Below are 20,643 nucleotides of genomic sequence, written 5' to 3' on the forward strand. Positions count from 1 at the left end.
TGGTTGAGCCTCTCACTTAGTCACTTAATGACTTATTCTTTTTCATGTTATTTCGAGGCCTTTGTTTTAGTCACCTCGGTAAGATTTAAGTCTTCAGAGGCCTCTTCTTTTTCAAGTCAATTTAAAAATTTGTTATAATCACCAAAACGTAGGAAACTTATTTAGCCGTCAAAATCGTTTTCATCTTTCGTTTTGCTTAAACCCTCCAGTCACTAGGTCTTTTTTTTTGGGGGGGGAGGGGGGGCGGGAGTGAGAGAGCTAGTTACACTAAGTTATGTGTCAGTCTTTCCTTTCTTAAGGAGCCTATGCAAAGCACCTCCTGTTTTCCACATACCTACTAAAACCAGCGGCATACACATACTCTCTCTGTTCGTTGCCTCTGATTGATTATTTCGGTATTTAACCGCACCAGAGGAAGTTGCTTTCCCAACGTTTACTCCCGGGATACAAAAGAGAATGCTCCAAATACCAATGAAATGGAGGGATAATAAAACCTTTAAATGTGACAGCAACGCAATTCAAATGGTAAGATAACCAGTTTCGGACACTATGAAAATATTACACAAATACAATTGCTAAAATTACATATGGGGGATTCCTATCTGAAGAAACCGTGAGTAGCTTCTTCTGACCTGACATCTAATTCTGTTTTATAAGGCGAATCTTTGGGGTAACCTTCCTCAAAGAACTCTAACAAAGGCCACAGTTCAAATAAATCACCTAAACAGAAAGCGAAGAGTTCTTTTACCTACCATGCAAACAATCTCAAAACCTTAAGTCATATTTTCTTATATCTTTGTGCTTTAGATATAATGAAAAACATTTATAGACAATACGAAATATTGTCTATAAACGAATATACAGAACTGTATATTCGTTTCAAAAGGCACAATTTGGACACGGCATAAACCAGGAATGATAAGCCAAACTCAAAATGAACTAGGAAGGAGAGAGAAGTACTATAGATAAGAAAGAAAGCATAAAACTTATACGACGACTTATACATGTGACAAAGGAAACTTCATACCTTCTACGCAAAGTGATATCTATAAATTAAACTAACAACCAGAAACAAATCACTATACAGACATACCTACTTGCATATCTTATCTGTTTTCATAATCTGCATATACGCAAATGCCAACATTATCACCCCATTACATGGAAAGCATTATTCTTTCAAGATGATATTAACAGCCTAACAGTCTAAATCTTGACAGAGGTGACAAGATAACAAGGGTTTTTCGTAACGCACCGTGTGTGTAATATATATACATACATACATATATACATATATATATATATATATATATATATATATATATATATATATATATATATATATATATATATATATATATATAAACATACATATATATACATATATATGCATATAAGTATATATACGTATATATATACATATATACAGGAGAGTGGACAAGGAATTCATTTTAAGGCTGTAAAAACATGAGCTATAAAAATTCGTGCCAAGGCCAAGAACACTTTCACTGGCCTTAGCACGAATTTTTTTAGCTCATGTTTTTACAGTTTTACATATATACATATATATATATATATATATATATATATATATATATATATATATATATATATATATATATATATATGAGCATTCATTTGCGCAAACATAAGTGAAGTGCAGATAATATTAAGAATAACTTACGAGTTATTAAGTGTAAATCAGAATGGTGAATGAACCATTTGCTGAAACAAAGGCATACCACACAACAGCAGACCATATGGTTGCAATTCATCTATCTGAAGATCAAAGGAATTAAAGCGTTATTTCACATGGTAAAACCATCACATTATCAAAGAGATGAAGAAGCAATAGGATCACTCATTCAAAATATATTACAATCATGGAGGCACAAAATCTCCAATCTTATCAAACTTTTAGAAAGGTAATCACTCTTTCCTTAATGGGTCCCTCCTAGTGTCTTGATAGCTAAATTACAGCATATGTGATCGAGTAAAACGTATTAACCCGAGATGTAACACTGCAAAAGAAAACTACCAAAGCTTAATGACGTAACGTACAACGAATCGTGGGACACTTGTAAGACCAACTGCAATTTTGCCTTTCTCTAAACTCGACCTTTTTACAAATACATGCAAACTTTTTTTCCAAATCATTCCCGCAAGGAGCACCAACTTGCCCCTTTTTTTTTCACACTTTCTCCTGAGAGGCATCAAATTGTTTCTTTTCCCACGTTATCTTTTGTGGAGCATCAGTTTCGTTTCCTTTTTTCATACTTACTCGTCCGGGGAACCAACCTGGTGTCTTTCTCCAACATTTCCTTGTAAAGCAGTACCTTGTGTTCTTACATTTTCTTTTCCAGCATAATTTTGATTTATTCTCAGAGTATTTTCCTTTTACGTGCCTACCTGAGACATGTAAAAGCACCTGCTCATTTCTTTCTTACAATATTTTTTCATCCAAAACACCACCTTTGGGTTCATCTTGTAACTTTTCTCTTGTGGGAAACTACCTTGGATCTGTCTACCATTTCCTTAAATAGTAACACCTTGATTGTGACTTCGAACCTTTCTTTATTAGAGTGCCTTTTTGGTTTCCTGCAACCTTGCTGAGCACCATTTACATCTCTTTCAATCTTCCTTTGAGGAGTACCACAACTGTTCTTTAAATATTTCCCTTTCAGAGCATCAAACTGTGGTCTTTCGGTCTTTCCCTTGTGGAGCACTATCCTTGTTTCTTCAGATCTTTCCCCTCTGAAACCTACCTCGGTTTCGTTCCATCTTTTCAGATATCCTTACTTGCTTTTATAAATTTCAACTAAATTTACCCTAAAAGTCGTTTAGTCTGGTTTTAATCATTGCAGCTTATTTGCAACTGTTCACAGCTTCCGAAAACTTTTCGTTCTCACCTCTTTGATTCATAATTCATAAATAAGTCCAATCCATAATTTCTCAAGATGTCAAATAGCTCATACGCTAAGTCATTCATCTTCCCAGTTACCATTTTTGGAACTGCAATCAATATACCATTTCTAAAGGAAACTACCAAATCCTAGAGGAAAATTATAGTTTAACTCTGGGTAATTCTTCAGCAGATCAGTAAGGCCTGTTGATATAATCCTATGGTCTTTTCTCTATTTAACAAAAAAATTATGAACCAATTCCATGGAAAACTGTCTTTCAGTCAGCAACGCCACTACATCTTCAAACGTTTCAAAGAGTTACAAACCTACACCAAAAACTGTTAAGTTAAGAGCAAGTCTTACTTGCACTTCCTTCTTTTCTTTGGCGTCAATTTGGATACTTCTCTGCACAGCTCAGGCTTGTCTTTAGCTAAACCTTACTCGAATCAGACTGCAATACTATAAGCATATTATTCTTTTCCAAAAACTCTTTAACGTTTCAACCTTCCTGTACAGAGCCGTCAAAAAGTGTCTAGAAGCAAAGTCATCAATTTGCTTTATCAACGAGTCAGCATTTTCTTTTAGGCCGTCTTTGTTCCTTTTACATAAAGTGAGAAGCAAAGGTCTAAAAGCATCGTGTGTGCTTTCAGAACTTAGCTGAAAAAATGTATCTCATCGCAGTCGCCGAGATGAAAGCAAGCATGGAGCACTAGGAGAAGGAGTACCGAAATCAATCTGCTACCTAAATTTCCTTGCAACGTTCTTCTTGGAAAATAAATGCAAATTCATATCTCATTACAGACGACTTTCTCTTGAAAGTGAGATTCCTATATCCATGCCCGACAAACTCACGCCATCCTTTACATAGTTTCTTTATATTCTAGCTGAACTACACTCCTACTCATAAAAGAAACCTTGTCTCAGATCAAATTTTATATCAAACTCTTCTCTTCTGTCTAAATAATCTAAAAAATGTCCGCTTGAGAGAAATAAACAGCAGATATCGTCTATTAGCGCTTTCAGTTCAACATGCGTCACATTAACGTATTCAGTAGCTGCTTGTAGCTACGGTCTATATGCATGAAAATGTTTAGTTCTCTTGGCATAAGACAAAAAATAAACTATAGTATACACAATAATTCGAGCTCACAGCAAAGCCTGTTCCTTACACGACTGCAACAATAAAGATGAGCTGAGCAACTTCCAGATCTGTTAAATTTGCACAAATTATCAAAAACTACTCAGCTACAACAAATTATAATATAACATCTGTTCTCTAGCATGCACAGAGAGGCAACTGATTACACAAGTGAAATGCTGACAATATTCCCTACTGTCAAAAAGGACGAAGAACAAGGATGCGTCTTGTACAGCGTCTTCATGCTCCGATAAGGTCGAGAATGCAAGGGCTCCCATAAGACAGGGGTTACACCGCAATGAGCCGCATCAACCATTTATTCCTTTCAATTATGGCCCTGTTCTATTATTCTTCTTGGTAATTGTAACTCGACCAAAGGCAAATATTTCTTTCATGTTCCAATTAGCTCTGTCGTTAACGAAGGCTTGCATAAAAACCTCGGTATATCGTCAAATGAGGTCGTGGAAGCAATTACTCATCTCCGGCGTCCACCAATCAGAGTGAAGAGGATTTCTAATTGCACTCTTAATAGAAATAAGAGAAGACGTAAATAATTCTGTTGGTCAAACTCGTTAAGAAAATTAAGAAAGGGTACAATTTCACTGTAGTTGCGCACTCCATGATTGCCGTCGATTCTCACGGTAGAAACAATGCTATAAACCGTTCAAGAATATGGAGGGGGAAAGACGACCAAAACATTACATACTAATCTTAAAGTACCTTACAGTTATATAATGTATATCATCCCCACATTATTAAGGATAACTGCATATCGGCCCTCGTTCGGTCCATCAGTCGGCTTTAGGAAAGTAAACAAGTTCTCATGAATCCTTGCAGGTCAGTTACAAGGACCTATGTTTATGGACTTTGCATGTATAATTACGTATACTTCTACTTATCTATAATTAAATAACTGGACCACGATAATTTTCAGAATAAAACTTGAGTAATTAATTCAATTATGTTTTGAAAATGAGTAGTTTAAAAAATACAAAATATTGCAGATTCACTTTCATAAACTTTCTGTACCACGATAACTAAATTTAATTATGTTTTGAATAAAGAGTAGTCATGTTAGGAAAATGAGGTTCAAATACAAAATATTGCAGATTCATTTTCATAAACTTTCTGAAAGAAAGTATGACGTCTCCAACCCCTTAATACCCTGCGTTGATTTTAGAGGAGACTACTTCTAACAAATAAGTCTTTTTTATAACGAACTAAAGGTAAGATGATATTCTAATACAAGATCTTCGAGAGTAAGGATTTAGCAACAATCATTTGAAACTTGCCAACCTCTATGCAACTTGTTAAACAACATCGCTCTCCGACCTTACAATTACATGCTTCGATAGTCACAGCATGAGCAAATGAGTCTACCACATTACTTAACTGCACTTAAATTTTCTCTTTTCTTCCCTTGCCCCCTTATTAAGGCAGATTACTTGCTCTATTCTACTCCACTTGTAGAACTATAATGCGATGCTCGAAAAAAAATAACTTAGCATTTAAAATGCACTCTCTCTCTCTCTCTCTCTCTCTCTCTCTCTCTCTCTCTCTCTCTCTCTCTCTCTCTCATAACTCAGAGGGAGTGCGCCTAACTCACAACCGGTTACGGGCTGCCCAAGGTGCAATAGTCCGCGCTGACATATGGCCAGCTTAGTCTATATTAACATTGTCACAAATTAAACATACGGCGCAATATTTCTCTAAAGTCTTCTTGCATTTGGTGGTTACCAAAAAATAAATAAACAAATAAACTATTTCGAGCGAAACGATTCACTTACTATAATCAACAACACATTTCTGATGTTTATGTAAACAGGCTCTTCTTATCCAAATTTCCCCCGTAGGCGGGTAGTGTCGTCAGTGCACCTCACGCGGTGAACTGTAGGCATTGCTTAAGGTTCTTTGCAGCGGCCCTTCGGCCCCTAGCTGCAACCTCTTTCATTCTTTTGACTGTACCTCCGTTCATATTCTCTTTCTTCCACCTTACTTTCCACCCTCTCCAAACAATTTTATCGTAGTGCAACTGTGAGGTCCTGAATGACCTCATAGGTCCCAGCACTTGCCCTTTGGCTTAACTCTCATATTCCTTATCGAACTTTTGTAGCATTAAAGGATATTAAAGTAAGACACTCTACGAATCTTAACAACAATATGTTTTCCTAACTAAATACTTTATCATGTTGATGCTGTCATTATTATGCTGTTGTCGTGTTGTATTTTACCTGAGGTTGGGGCATAAATAAAATCCAAGGGTATTTCCAGATATTCATTGGCATTATGGAAACTCGAAATGCCAATTCCTTGTAGCAAAAAACAGTCAATTTTCTAATGATATATTACGATGAAATTGCTGGAGACATATGGGCGTTAGCCCTCAAAAGTCACAGAGTTTCATTCATTCAAAGCCTAATTACAGAAAATAAATTAGCTTGTGTTTTCTTCGACTCTGCTCTTTTATGCTGCGTTGTTAAATGACTCTAGGTGGTCAATGAGAGTATGCCTCTAAGTTAGCTGGTATATTTATTTGCTGAACATGTTCCCACAGAACAGAAACAAGATGAACTAAATCTGACTTGATGTCTCAAGACAAAGCGGCTGAGTAAGATAAGTAAATGTCAACATATCACTAACAACTGCAATGACTAGCAAAAATTATAAATCAAGACATTATTACTATTAATTAATCATAATTCAAACAAATAATGACAGAGATTAAGATAAGCCAGTAACTCTCTATGCAAAGGCCTGATGTACGAAAAAAAATAAGAAGCAGCCGTGAGAAGTGGATTAGAGAGGATGATTCCGCATCTTTTATAATAAGATTCGTCTACATATTCCCACATATTCTTGGAAACAGTCTTATGTATTCCAACATATTCTTGAAACAGTCTTATGTATTTCTCAAAAACCCACATATTCTTGAAATGCTTTTTACGTGTTTTTAAATATTAGAATTCATTCAAATATCCTTGTTTTGCGATGCCCTTGCTAATTTTAAACTTCTTTTACATACTCTATCTATGATGCTCTAAACGTTCTTGAAACGCTCTTGCGTATTCAGAAATGCCTTTGCACGTATCCCCCCCCCCCACCACAAAAGAAAAACGCTCTTACATGCTCCTGATAAAACTCTCTCGCACGTTTCTAAAATAAAATTATATAATCCTTACTACGCCCTTATGGGCATCCCTTAAAACCTCTGCCGTACTATTGAAATACTAGTATATATTGCCTAAAATAAATCTACACAAGGTCCAGATACTCTTGCGTACTACTAAAATGAAATTACACACTGCATACCCCTGAAACGCCCTCACACGCGCCTGAAACCGCAAAAATACCGGCCGGTGCGCCAAACGTATCAAATGTCGACGCGCCATCAAAGGCAATATATCCATTTCCACCGTGACAAAGGATGATGGGCCGACAATGATAGGAGCAAAGGCGAAATTAAAAACAGTTAATATAAAAAAAGAACAACAACGAGAGCTTCATTAATGACTTGAAATTCAAATGAGATAATTTACCACTATAATTATTGATGAAGCATCGGCTTGATAATGGATGGATATGTTAAATATTTAAATGGGCAGAGAGTTGATTCATATTAATTCATATTATATTATTGATATAAATGACTCGCTTTAGCAATTACGAGGCCGATGAAATACCGTGCTCCCAATTGGAAAGGATTCTTTAAGTTCCCCCCCTGATATTTGGTTTAAGTCTCAAAAATGGCTTTCAACAGATCATTTTACATTATGTCCACTGGATCTCCCAAAATCATAATATCCCAGCCTTTACGACGCATCGTACAGTAATATAAAGGCATATTTCCAGAGCATTAACATTGAGATTACTAGCATCACCAGCGAAGGGGTCCCGCATTCGATCCCGAACAAGCCGGAACGCTTCAGGCACGTTCTGCTGAAAACCAGTGCGCCTCTGGTGACCTTAACAGTAATTCAGATCAATAGTTAGTCGATTATGGGGGGTTGCAACCAAGGTAGAGAAGGCCTTGGGGCTAACGACCTGATAACAAAATTTTTTTCTGAAAACTGGAGACCATCCCCTCTAAGGATAAAGGACGAATTGTGATAAAAGCAATGTATACAGAGAGTTGGATAGTTTTCTAACATTAGGCTGTTCTCCAAAGAGGAGATGTTGAATTGTGCATGATCTACCTGTGCAATAAAACCATAACACTACGCTCTTTATATATATATATATATATATATATATATATATATATATATATATATATATATATATATATATATATATATATATATATATATATATATATATACACATAAAAGAGGAGAAAATTCAGAAAACTGTCTCGTAATCGAGGTCATTTTGAACTCTCTCTCTCTCTCTCTCTCTCTCTCTCTCTCTCTCTCTCTCTCTCTCTCTCTCTCTCTCTCTCTCTCTCTCTCTCTCTCTCTCAGATGTGTGCACAGAGATGTCATCTAGGATTCAGCATTTAAAGTATGAATGCGTCAGTGACTGCTGCGGTTTTTCTCTCTGTAGCCACACCACCTAGGAGGACTGATCTAAAATGAATTAAGAAATACCCATCATTCTGGGAATCATGGGAAAAATGGAACAACTTTTAAAGTTTGGCAGAAGAGAGAGAGAGAGAGAGAGAGAGAGAGAGAGAGAGAGAGAGAGAGAGAGAGAGAGAGAGAGAGAGAGACTTCAAAATGACCTCGAGTACGAGACAGTTTTTTGAATTTTCTCCTCTTTATTGTCACATGTGAAATACATCGAGAATAACCTTCAGTGATAAACAATTAATCTATTCGTTTTATCTGGTGACACACTTCAAAGATAACGACGATAAGGCTGTGCTTAGAATCCTCCTCATAGTGACAGAACACGAATGCTTATCTCCCGTGCATACTTCTCAGGCCAGGGAGTGCGAAAGAAAATACACTGCCGCAGATATTCACCAGAAATGCGAATTAAAAGAAAATATTTTAGGAATCCGTTATTTTCTTTTCGTCTTTGATTTTGAATTGTTATACATATCCCAAAACAAATGTATCAAATTAATCAGGCTTAAAACGTCGTTATCAAGTCCAGCCGTGAAGCTGAAGAAGAAAAACCAAAGAGGTGGGAATGTAGTCGAAGGTTATTCACCTTATAGCCTTATGAACCCGATTATTAATTCGGGAGTCTATCTATAAAAAAAATATCACATTTAAAGAAAATCAAGAGGCAGCGTTAAATGAATTTTATCTTAAGAAAAATGGTAACTGCCTTCTGCTGACTCACTTATTGATAGCCATCCGGTCGATGACAACTAAATATAACTTTTGCCATGGGCGGGTAAAAATAATAATGAAGATAGTAGTAATAGATCACAAAGCAACTCAACAGTTATATCTGATGGTTAGGACTTTTTAGTCTTGCTCATCCACAGAGGTTTAAATTATTTATATTACATCAAAATTTTCGTAAAAATTAAACTACTGGACTCACTCAAATCTGCCCCACATATGATAGAATTCGAGATATAACAAATATTTTAAAACAAATGATTAAGTAATTCTCCCGGGCTGGGGTACATTTCATTTTGCAGTAGTACGATGGTAACAGGAAACGTACATTTGCCAATTGTTGCAAATTTCGAAGCTTTGAAATTTGTCGAAGTTATTCAAGGACGATGTCCAGAAAAATAACAGGTATAAGAACGTTAACATAAAGACACAATTTAACTCTTGTTATAGAAAACATTAATATTGGCGATAACAGTGTTACTACGCAATAATTTTAGATTTTTAACATCAACAGTCTTAGTATTAAGAACTTGTTTCTACTACTAAAATAATGTAACTGGGACTGTACAAATTCACGACAAAACCCAGCTCATAACCTTTCGCCGGCTCTCTAACGTTAAGCGATCGTGGATGCAGACAGCTATATATCTGTGAAGGAAATTCCTCAGATGACAGGCCAATTTAGACAGCTGCTCAAAGGACAACCTTACATTATTAAGCATTATTAAGCTGTTCGTGTAGTCAGACTTTTAATAAAATGGAAGTTGAGGAGCGATACGATTTAAAAAAAAAAATTAATGACTGCGTTTGAGTTCTTTTCACTGTGTGTTGCTTTCCAGCGAGTTTCTTTCTATCAAGTCAGAAGCATTCAGAAAAGCCCTAATCCACAAATTTGATAAACAACATATATCTCACATTCCGGGAAGGGAACTCTCTAGTAGCTGCTTGTAGTTGAAGTTCAAAGGCTGAACAGGGCGTATGACTTATTCTGGACTCAGATCTGTGACTTCAGCATTTTCGAATAGGGAATTTTTAAGAAGTGTATAAAAAAAAAAAGTCTGATATTAACAGTTGCCTCCATAAAATGAATATGTTACCGACTGCCCCTTAGTCATGAGTGATCATAGCTATCAGACAATTTCTTATAAATTTCCAAGATCTCCAATTCAGTAGATACAACTGGAAAACAGCTGTCAGTGGTACATAGAATGAACGAAAGAATTATGAAATTTGGGCTACAATCCAAGCATTCGGACATTTTCTGCCATTCAGCGATAGTGGTATGTAGACACCCTTGGTATGTATATGTAAAACGAGAGCTTGAGTAATATAGGTCAGGCTCCATAATTATACTTCCAATGAGACAACAAAACCGACAATAATTACTAATAATCAATATTAGTCAGCTACATCACAAACTTCCCTGAGGTGATATGTTAAAAACGAGACATTAGTGCAAGTACGTGCAAGTACAATTACACATTAGTACAGTACGATCGGTATTGCGAAACGGACACGAACCGTGGTATGGCAATCGAAGTATGTCAAAAAAGACTTTCCTCACTGAAGACTAGAGCTTTCAGAGGAATATTAGGAGTAAGATGGCAGGACAGAGTAAGAAATAATGTTACAAGGGAAATTACAGAAGTTCCATATGTAGATGAGATAATGATGAGATGTAGATGGCTTGGCTAGGTTCTTCGCTCCACCCCTACGAGAATAGTACATGATAGTGTCAGCTGGTCTCCGGCGGGCACCAGAAGAGTTACAAGAACCAGACCTACGCGGATAAGAACCCCATGAGATGGGAGGCTTGAAATGAATGGAGATTTGTGGAAGATAAAGCGAAGGAAATACACGAGTGACGAAATTTCAAAGACGAACCGCACGAATAAGTAAATATACCTATATATATATATATATATATATATATATATATATATATATATATATATATATATATATATATATATATATATATGTATATATATCTATATATATATATATAAACACACACATATATATATATAATATGTGTATATGTGCATCTATATAAGTATAGTAAATACACACATACATGTATAAATATGTGTGTATATATATATATAAATATACATATATATATATATATATATATATATATATATATATATATATATATATATATATATATATTACATATATATATAAAAGTACAGTGCGGAGATACAGTAACACCATCTCAGAAGGCTCAATACTTTTGCAACTTCCTCACAAACGACAGAACAGGTACTGTTTTCTTTAAATACTCAGCTACCTGCGATGCCCTATATCTATTTATTCATTATCATATATCTAACCACATGTAGCAATGTTAAGCTAACATTTATTACGCACATTCACACACGCTTACGTGTTACTCGATATCCACTCAGTTACTGAACGAAACTCTTAACCTAGCAGTGCCACCAGTAAGCACATACATCTCCGGTTAACATTAAATAACAATCAAATAAATTTATCACATTTTCAATAATAAGTTGTAAATACATATATATGTATTTATCTTTATAAATACAGAAGGGAGAAAAAATTATAGAATACGCAACTGAAGAGAAATTTGATCACGATTTTCACTCAATATCATAAATTGCCGACCACAGGATCTCTCTCTCTCTCTCTCTCTCTCTCTCTCTCTCAGTAGACATGTTTAGAATATGAGAGACGCAAACATGAAAAATAGCGGAAAATGTCATTTACCATAGCGGAAGTAAAACGATAACAGGTGCTTTTCAGAAGAAAAATAGTATGTAATTTGTAAAGATTGCTATCAGCTGTGAATTCTATACACAAAACATAACTTTAATTAATGCCATACTATTTGTTAGCAAAATTGCGCCTGACTAATATCGAACTCCAATTTCCTGACAAAATAAACATTTTTCTTAACAACAAAAATAACCCTCAAAAAATACGTTTTGGTTAACAGAAGACCTTCAGTAACAGGCCTCGTTCCAAACCAAACCAAAATGCTCAAGAATTAACTTACTTATATCAGACTACAATCTACAGTAAGTGACGGCAGATTAAAGTCAATCTTAAATTACCAAAAAACCAACGTTTGGATTAACAATAAGTCTACTAGCCCAAGATTGATGATTTACTCACCCTCGAAAACGTCCACACGGCAGACACTGGAAAAAGAAGGAAAAGAAATTATTACATCCATTTTGAACTTTAAGAACAACACCGGCACCAATAAAGGGAAAGTAATGTACGTACGAGGGGGAAAACTATATGCATAAAGGTAAAATACATAATGTAAGAAAAACTGTACTTCACGGAAAGCACTTCAAGCATAACTGTAATCACTTGACAATGGAAAATGATTAAATACAGTCATTCTACTGTAGGGATTTCATATCCTTGCAGTTTTATTTACTAAAACTAAACTCATTTTTTTATTACCTAAATCATAAAGTAAAAACTAATGGGGTCAGATTGGAGAGGGAAGGTACTTCACAAGAAACAACTCTTCTATCATCTGCAGGGATATTGACTAAAAATTCACAAAGGAATATACACCTGAATCTTAAAATAATTATTAATAATACTAATATTACAAACTGACGCGACTTCAAGAATCCCAAGAAAGATGTTGACTAAAAAATTCATGCGCTACAGTAACTGAAATAAAAAGTAATCTTGAACATCATAGAGGGTCTAACCGATACCATCTGGGCAAGCACCCATTTGAGATCTCATGGAAAATCCGTAATCTACAAAATTCAAAGTCGATGAAACTAAATAAAGAGTTTGGATAAAATGGACAAAATTCCTTTATGAAACTATTACACAATGGATCACCCTAAATCATCTCTAGCTTCTAGAACCAGAAGTAAAAATCATTCCTCTGACATCAACTTGCAAGACAAGATATTCGCATCTTGCGCTAAAATGTATGTACTGTACAACGGTGAAAAAAGAAACATCCCAAAGTTAGGGATAATGAAATCCCTCGTATATGATTCAAAATCTTTTCAGATTGACTTTTGCTCCCGATCACTGTAATCATATCAATACCAGCTGAGCCACTATTATCAGGAAAAAATATACAAGGCCAGTTTTTTATATACAAATGAATCAGTATTCAGAAATTACATACATCAACGCAAACAAGGATTCAGCTGGAAGAGGTTTTTCAAAATTCCAAAATAATACAAACTTAACAAAAATTGAAGTAACTATCGTTAAGATGTATTTGTGAAAGGATGATGAAAGAGACAGTTAAAGACTTTGTGAAAGTGGAAATTTGTTGGGAATGGGAGCTTCTAAAAGTTAATGTGTAATTGTGATTGAAATGCTTCACTTAAAGTGATGGTTCGTGAAGTAATGTTTGCATTAATTTTTAATAGGGGAAAAAGTGTTTGTGCGAGGATGTTTGATACAATGAAAGTATCTTTGTGACAGGGCGTTCGTGAAAGTCAGTAAGTCTTTGAAAAATTAATGTTCATAAGCAACAGTGAAGATACGTTTGTGAACATAAATGGACGTTTGTAACATACATGTGAGGCTTGCGAAACGAAATAGGTTAACAAATATAAAACCATGGTTGTGATAAAGAGAGAGACGTTTGCTAGAGACTTTTTCTCCAGTGAATGGGTGTTTGCGAAGGCGCAGAAGCCTTTGTGAATAAGCAAGGTGGTGAGAATGACAGAAGTCTTAGCCGGAGTAATGGTAGTTAGTTTGAAAAATGATATATTTGTAGACAGGAACGTTGACTGTAAGAAAATGTTAAATTGTTTGCGCAAATAAGGGAAACAAGCTGGACTAGAAGACAGGAGATGGCGATAGATGAATCGAAGGTGTGGGGGAGCGAGAGAGGTTATTGTGAGTGTGGGAGAAGGACAGATATACATCCTGAGTCACTGATAAGAAGACTATCAATACACATTTACTGAGTTTTGAGACTTTTCTCTCTCTCTCTCTCTCTCTCTCTCTCTCTCTCTCTCTCTCTCTCTCTCTCTCTCTTCTCTCTTACTACACAGATAATGTTGTTAGCCCCAGGTTATACGTCACGATAGCAACACAGGTACTTCCGAAAACCACACTATCTACCCACCAACCCCACCCTCTTCCTCTCTCTCCCACCACCCACCCTCCTCTCTCTCTCTCTCTCTCTCTCTCTCTCTCTCTCTCTCTCTCTCTCTCTCTCCACACTAAAATAAGTAGTATACAAAATTACCAGAAATAATTACATATGTTCTAATTAAATAGGATAGATGTAACTGACCAACCACAGTCACATTACATAAATTACATTTTCAGTTACTTTGAACTGAAGATAACACAGAGAAAATGACATCTAAAGCAATGTAATGTTTTTCGGAAGAGGGGGGTAAGAGATACAAAAGAGAAAAGTTTCACTTCGTTAGCCTTATAAGAATCAAAACCCGTCTGTATGCTCGTGTGTATGTGTGTGTGTGTGTATGTATGTGTGCGTGTATGTGTTTGACTGTAAGAGAGAGAATCTGTCCCCACCGGATGGACTTATCACAAAAGCCAGTAAATTCTATTAAAATCATCACAAGCAAGCGACATACGCAAAGCACTTTATGAAATGAACAGAAACGCCCATTAAGATTTCGAAAGCAACTGAACTTTCCCCAATATGGATTCTAAATTAAAGCCTAGAATTTCTCCAAATCTTACAAAAAGAGACGAGAATAACATGTTGTCACGAACTACCCCACAAGGAAAACTAGATAATTATGCTTTATGTGCGTACAAAAAACGGTTCAAATTAGATCTTTTAAAAACTAAAAATAAATAAAAGCCTCATAGGGGGCAACCGCACCCAGTCTATAAATTATCAATAACTGGAAGCTTACAACCCCATCAAATTCATAATAACGCTCACTCATTCTCTCACGTATATTATATATATATATATATATATATATATATATATATATATATATATATATATATATATATATATATATATATATATATATATAATATATATATATATATATATTATATATATATACAGTATATATAAAACTAGGAGCCAGCAATCCTAACAAACTTATCTTATCCTCTCTCTCTCTCTCTCTCTCTCTCTCTCTCTCTCTCTCTCTCTCTCTCTCTCTCTCTAAGGACAGACCGTACCTGAAATGGAATATACACCCATGAGGTTAAATATGTCCAATAAAAAAACAAAAACAAAAATCTCTAAAAATACAAATTAAATGAACCTTTTTTCAGCGTCTAGAACCTAAATTCTTAATTTCTGTATTTTTTTCAATACATTGCAAGCGTTGAGGGACAAACCGAGAGGGAAAGCAGTTACAAAATTCCATCCCTGTTTTTAGAAATTTTGTCAGCATCATGATGTTCATATTACAGTACCACATTTCCTCATCCGATGAATTTTCAGTACCTTTCTAAAAAAAAATAGAAAGTTAGACAGCAGCCCCCATAAAGACAACAATGAAACACTCTAATCGTTTTGAAAAGTCAATCCCTGTCTTTCTCTCTTGTTAATATACTGTACCCAAACTCTTGTCAATATACTGTACCCAATCGAACTTGTACAAAGAAAGATCCATCAATTCGCAGAGATATGGACAGAAATTGAACTAACAGCCTTTAACTTATGAAGGGTCAGCCCTGCAAATACTATCAAAGACTTCAAAGGAATGAAAGGAACCGACACAAAATACACCGAACAAAAAAAAAATCAAATTGAAACAAGTTAACACTTGGCAAAATAAATAACGTGTCTCACGAAGAACAGGCAAGAGATGCTAACTGCCTTTCACAGGAATACGATCTAAGATGTTGGGTGCTTATGGCGCGACGCTCAAGATTTTGGCAATGAGATCGGCAGAGATTTTAAAACCACGTAAGCAGATGCTAATTGAAAGGATACCTCAAGAACCTGCAGAAGACTAGCTAAAATTCTCTAAGTAGGTTTTCTGAAAATGATTCATTGAGTGATGTTAAAACGTTGCCATTAAGAGTCTTACGACGAATCTTGCTCTAAAATTGGGTAGAGCAGAAGGCAATAATTTTTAGATTTCCAAATGGGGACAATTTAAAAAGACGAATCAAAATGTGACCCTCGAGTTGAGCATATCCACACAGTCCTATACTAGTTTCTAGGTGATGCTAAGAACGTCTTTGCTGAAACTATCTGACATAATCACTTCTGAAAGCCACAGAAAGATGCCGACAATGTTCCGCGAAAGATATAAAATCACTAAAGGGGCCCCATCACCACCAGATGACATGACTCACGGAGAGATTTCGAAAATGCTACAAGGGTCTCACAGTATAGGAATTCCTTACCAGTAGCAAAGTTCACAGCCTTGATCTCTAACCCACTGGCTGATATTCTTATGCTGGTTTTAATCTCCACTCGATAAAGTCGTTGAAGAATGATAATTTACCTCCAACTGCTCTAAATAGCCCATGAATTACGTATTAAAAAAATACGTAAAAACAATTACGATATAAATAGGCTGAGGCATTATTCTTGTCATATTACAAGAGCATCTGATAAACCCCAAGCCATACATCACAACGAAAATAGCATCTCACTACAATCAGGCTGCTTATCTACTAGCTCTTTACATTTCTCCTTCAGAGTTTCAACCCCGTAGTGTAAACCTTTAGCCTCTATGACACCGGGTCTTTTAAAAAACTTTGTGTGAGGGCTAATAGAACGGTTAAGGGAACACCATGATCTAACCCATGGCCAATTAAAGTTTTTTCTTTAAACAGAGAAAAATAAAAGTAAGATGAGGTGGCCTGAAGGGTGTTACATGTCTCTTCCAGACGATAACTCCAAGGCTACTTTTGCGGGGAAGAGAAAGTGTACAGGTGAGGAAAGTCTTCGCTCAAGTAAGGAAACAGACTTTCCCTCAAGTAAGGAAACAAAGGCAAAAGCAGTTCAAATCCAGACACTAAAAACTCAATATCTGAAGCAGAATAATATCGGGCACAAAATGTTGCCATGTGCAGAGTATAAATGTTGTAAGATGGAAAAAATCTTATCATTTGCCCGATACGAGTCGGTTTGTCTGGTAACCAGTGAATTTTTCACTGACTGCACACTTCTGTGGCGTCCCGGCTTTCACCTAGGTCCTTATCGACAATATTATAGAGGAAGAACATTTTCTTTGCTATCCCATGACTTTTGTCATGATAATTATAACAGTGCCAAGGAGCATCTACAAACACAGGTCAATCCTGTAGAGATTATGTGGTGCCAGAATGCCTGTAACACTTCATCTAGGCTCATAGATTCCTATTTTCTCGTACAGACTCTCTCTCTCTCTCTCTCTCTCTCTCTCTCTCTCTCTCTCTCTCTCTCTCTCTCTCTCTCTCTTTCCATACAGTATCAGGAAGCCTTCCTTGTCTTACATTTCTGAAATTATCTTCTAATGTAAAGACTATTATCACAGAAAACTCTGTCAAATTAAGCATAAGTGCACTGTTCAACAAAGTTAAAGCCAACACAGTTCTCTAAAACCTACACTGGGTCAGTGACTATAGGTTATTCATGAAGGCATCATGGATCTGCAAGCCTATTTAATGAAATGGGCTGAGGTGAGGTTCAAGATACAAGACTGGAAAAAAGAAGACCATTCACTAGAGACGTACCAGTAAATATGCAAAATTGAAACGTTAAAAAACGATTTCATATAATCTGACAACATATAAATTAAACACAATCTCATCAGCAACAGTATTTACATCTTCAACTTCACAGAATGTAAAATGCCCTTAGGGTAATTACATTCACAAGGGTGCAACTGTATTGAAGGTCCTCTCAACCTACCAAGAACAGCAACAGTACCGAACACATGGAACTCTTCTTCAATTCCGTCAGTCCTGACTGAATTTCGTTGCATGACCAAAGAAAACTCGGGCATGAACTAGATCCTTTTCTTTACTGAAAAGGTATTTGACAGGGAAAATGAAAAGCCACTCAAGACGTGTTTTCTTCAAAAACTCATGCTCTCCAAACCTATTAGGGTAGGGTGTCTGTTAATATGTCTGGCCCAATTACGACGCATTTTTAGTTGAAAAACTTCAAGCAAAAAACTTCTAGAGTTATGGTAATTATAATTACTCTAAATAATGTTTGATAATCATATTACATTCCCACGAAAAGGAAACTTTTACTAATCAACTACAAAGAAGCTAAGGATATGAGTTAGAGAAAAACTCAGAAAATGATCAATTCTTGTAAATTTTGTAAGGGTAGTGATTTCTGGAAATTGACATTTTGACTATCTTTTTTTGTAATTCATTTCATTTCTTTTTGCAAGGTCGATGGTTAAGGAATTAAATAAGCTCCAGAGCATGCTAAACCATATCAATATTACTTAATAAGGAGGAGAGGAGGGTGCGTACAAACTGATTCATTGTTAGGCACTGAGGCCAATTAGTACACGCTTTTTCAAATGCATCCAACATGGACACAATCACCACTCTCACACCTCACCAGAGTCACCCGTACCACACAAACATTTAATCCATTTCTTTGAATGCCCGTCAAGTATTGGTCTTTCAAACATGTCTCAGCTGGTATAGAATAAAAACAAAAGACCCACTGACGCCCAAAATGAAGATGGAAAGAAAAATGCAAGTTCTTACTCTGACAATTACATTTCATGAAAAACAAGACCCATATGATTTACTTATACAGATTATTGTCTTTTTCTCGATACGATTTGTTTATACAGACTATTGTCTTCTTCCTGGTACGACAATTCCATAAGACGTCCCATGCGTGATCTTAAAATGAAATCAGGTCAGCAGACCTCTCCATCAGTGCCACCAATGGTGCCATAGCTAATCAACAAACTAGTGATACCAAGACACAGATTGGAAGTAATTTGGCTAAACAAAGTGGCAAACCGTGCACTTTACCTATATGTGTAAAAATCTTGTAATTAAATCAGTGGGTGATAAAATAAACCTTCACTAAAATACTTACCCTAGATCCGATCATAGCTGCTACCCAATTTATTACCCATTATGCGACACCTCGATTGAATTATCATTCAGGTATGACACAAATCACATCAACTCACAAATGTAAATTGGTAACCTGTAATCTAAATGGTTTTTCAATCATTCTCATAACCCGCCATTTCAGGCTGTTACCACAATCTGACGCAAGAACTACCGGTGAACCCTAAATATTTGTTTCAATTTACACTCGTGACAATGAATTAAGCATGAACTCAATCGTGACATTAAATCACTCCAGCCAAACGCCATGTCAGAAGTGAAACCATGTTGAAAACACCGAAAAAATGTTGCGACAACATTAATTAGTACACTTTGCACTGCTGATTTAACCCTCTGACACACTTTACATCACAGGTCCGCTCATGCAAAGCTCCATTTTATCTTGAGTGAAATCGACACGATGCCGTTAACCGAAACCGGCCACTGTTCGTTTACCCTCCAACCAATCAAGAACGTTTCACATATCACACTAAGACACCAGAGTTAAACGCATCTTCAGGTTATTTCCACGACCAGTCACAGTCAACGTTCCCGGCGAGGCACGACATGAAGAGCCTGAACAAGACACATCACTTCATAATACCGTGACAGACAAGCTGTGAAACGAGCGGACGGGGGCCGTTTGGGACGTCAATGACGGATGCCCCACGGGGTGGAGGGGAACGGGAGAAGGAGAGTTGACAGGGCACAGGGTGGCGGAGAGGTAAAGCAGACAGCAGGGACCGTCGTCATAATCATCATCATAATTATCATTATCGAAGTCCTCCCGCCTTCGCCCCCCCCCCCAAAACCAAGGGGAACACGAGAGAGGGTACATGACAGAGAGATAAGTTAGAATAACCCTCCCGCATTCTACTCTCACGCTGCCATGCACACCAAAATCATTTTCTTATCACCTAATAAGCAAACGTAAGCTCCTCTATACGGTTATACACCTTATAAGTGGTGGGGGCTTCATGGGGAAGACGTACTCCACTCTTATCATCTGGTCGTCATGAAAGCTATGACGATCCACTTGTATAATTTAGGACTGCCTTACCTGTAGTTGGAGACTCCCTTATCAATAATGTCGTAATCACCAACTAAAAAGCCACATGATGAAGGGAACACTTTCATAAGTTTAAATTCTATACAGTAAAATGACAGCATTCTCAACTGTTATACCTATCTTAATTATGAACACTGTGATTAATCATAAAAAGAGGACATCTTTCTTGCGAGAGAAACAGTTTTATAAATACACTTCAAACTTCATTGCAAAAGAAACACTAAAACA

General features: G+C 36.2%; 1 protein-coding gene across 2 annotated transcripts in view; it reads right to left on the reverse strand.

The window, feature by feature from the left end:
* FoxP (forkhead box P) overlaps positions 1-19,971 on the reverse strand; it is a 1,520,060-nt gene extending 1,500,089 nt beyond the window's left edge. Inside the window, exons 1-2 of one of the 2 annotated variants that reach the window (XM_067130992.1) lie at positions 19,330-19,971; positions 12,483-12,508 (exon numbers count right to left, since the gene is read on the reverse strand). The gene's annotated coding sequence lies outside the window, so the exon portion shown is untranslated. The remainder of the gene's footprint in view (positions 1-12,482; positions 12,509-19,329) is intronic. The other variant, XM_067130988.1, reaches the window with a different exon arrangement.
* Between the last annotated feature and the right edge of the window lie 672 nt (positions 19,972-20,643).

Source organism: Macrobrachium rosenbergii, chromosome 29 (assembly GCF_040412425.1).
Source record: "Macrobrachium rosenbergii isolate ZJJX-2024 chromosome 29, ASM4041242v1, whole genome shotgun sequence".
Lineage (NCBI taxonomy): Eukaryota > Metazoa > Arthropoda > Malacostraca > Decapoda > Palaemonidae > Macrobrachium > Macrobrachium rosenbergii.